General features: G+C 32.5%; 1 long non-coding RNA gene across 1 annotated transcript in view; it reads left to right on the top strand.

Annotated features, from left to right (window-relative positions):
- LOC117116703 overlaps nt 1–1,309 on the top strand; it is a 1,723-nt gene extending 414 nt beyond the window's left edge. Inside the window, exon 2 of the long non-coding RNA XR_004446804.1 lies at nt 645–1,309. This is a non-coding gene — a long non-coding RNA (uncharacterized LOC117116703). The remainder of the gene's footprint in view (nt 1–644) is intronic.
- The last annotated feature ends 954 nt before the right edge of the window (nt 1,310–2,263 follow it).

The following is a 2,263-nucleotide window of genomic DNA, read 5'->3' as shown; positions in this document are numbered from 1 at the left end:
TGGGACAGTCCCACACACTTTTCTAATGCCAATGGGTCGACAAAAAATGGGTCCACATTTTTAAAAATGGGTCCAAATTTAATGCAGTTTCATGCATAAATGAGTCCTCATTTTGAAAAATGGGTCCAGATTTTTCATATTTTTCCGTAAAATGGTTTGCTTTTAATAAAAGGGGTCTACATTATTTGAATTTACGCGAACAGTGGGTCTACCCTGATATTGTACCTGTTAATAGCATTTGTGGTACAGTATGTCCTGAACAGATTCTATGTTTCGTTCTTTATTAGAACATTGAATTGATAATAAATAATATCAGTATTTTCAAATAATAAGGACTCTATAAGAGATTGTTTAGAAGCAATTTCAGCAGTCATATGATGTAATGAAGTCCCAAGTTAAAACCTTCACAACTCTCAGTGTGTTCATGTATGCTACTATTCGAGAAAGCTTAACAGCTCGAACCTTTAAACATCACCATTTTGGACTTATTCATTCTGGACAATGTTCTAATAAAGAACGAAACGTAGAGTCAATTATGGCCTCAAGTCTGTCATCTTTCAGAGTTACCATGCTCATATTCTAAATTGTGTTTTAGAGTTAGCATTAATTATATTATTTACTTGGTTTTTCCCATTGTTTTGCAGCTCACTTTTCTCTGACTGAAACTCAGTTCCTGGCAAGTTGCAGAGATCATGTAATTAAGGCAGCCTCCACATCCAATTCTTTATTTGTACTCCATGAAATAGAGACAGAATATATGAAGAACTTTGACTTGTATCGAATAGCCTTGCTTGAAGCTGTTGCAGCATCCAAAAGAAAATCTACAGCTACCTTCCTGTTTGGTAACAAATCCATGCTGCGTTCATAACAAAATGGAAGACTTGCAAGTCATAATGGCCGTACTCAACTGGTCGTTCTTCGTTAAACAACGCCCACTTGAGCAGTAGTAATATCCTACTTAACGAAGAAGACCTTTCAAATAGAAAACTGGTAAATACTCAACAAAACAAAAAGGCTACATAGTTACCCCAATGATACATCATGCATAATCAAGGTTTTAAAAAAAAAATGTTTTTCATCCAGTTTTTAAATTCAGTTAGCCTATAATTATTTTTTGACTTCATGTGCGTAAATGTTAAAATTTTTAATTTCTGAAATTTAATCTAAATTATATTAATGCAGAGTTGTTGCTAAACCAATTGGCCATGTTTGTTTTGGTCACGCGAATAATGCTAATTAATGCACACTGGTTTACATTAATTTTATATCTATTTTACAAACCAGTAAAATGGAAATAATACTCAACGAAAAATTGTAGTCAACAAAATGAACTAGTCAATTAAGCCCATTAACAATTTATGCAGGTGTTGTGTATGCTATCAAAAACCAGGTTCAATAGCAATGGAATTGTTCCAGAGGAGGATGAGGGGTGGCAACATAACACTATACTCTCTAGCAGTCAGGGCCCAGCCAGAGGGGAGTTGAGGGGTTTTAACACCCTCTAAAATTAATCGAAATAAACAAAAAATTAATCGAAATACACAAAAAATCCTGATAATGTAGTAGTAAAGGTAAAATATAGGCCTTTATGTATGATTTATGTATGTATTAATTGATTTATTATGATTTACAGAGGATCCCGGAGGTACTGTCCAACCAGCCCCCCCCTAGAATAAACCATAAATATTTGAAAGAAATGAATAATCATAAACCTAACATACTGTGAATTGTTAACATTCTTTCATTACGCCATCTTTATATGATTGTAAATTTTATTTTCATATGTAGGCCTATAATTCGGGATTAGATCAAATTAAATCTCACTATATTCTAGCTCCTATTTTGTTTTCTTGAAAAATATGAAGTTATGAGGTTGAAGTGTGACTTAAAATCAAATAAATTTTTTTTAAAGTGAATAAATTTGTTATACCTTATAGTAATATTGCACAGTATATAAACAATAAAAGGAAAATAAGTGAGGGTGTTTTAGCCTGACTTTAGTAGTACAGTATTCTCAGATGCAATGAAAGGGTTGAAAATACGGATAAACAAATAAACTTGCCCTTGAAGAAAAAATATAAATATGGTACTTGTTTTGTTTGTTTATGTATGCTCTTTGGATTCATTTAGGATGCTGTATAAAAGTAACAATTCAGAGACTGTTTACAACTTTTATTAAAACAAGTTTTCTTGCACTTTTACAATCAAAGAAATGATTGCTGGAAAGATCACAACCACTCAGGACATTACGAAAGACTGAATG

The sequence above is a fragment of the Anneissia japonica genome, unplaced genomic scaffold (assembly GCF_011630105.1).
Source record: "Anneissia japonica isolate Jap-2015-1 unplaced genomic scaffold, ASM1163010v1 scaffold2284_len378405_cov197, whole genome shotgun sequence".
NCBI classification, from domain to species: Eukaryota; Metazoa; Echinodermata; class Crinoidea; order Comatulida; family Comatulidae; genus Anneissia; species Anneissia japonica.
The sequence above is the reverse complement of the archived record's forward strand: the minus strand, read 5'-3'. Positions and strand labels throughout refer to the sequence as shown.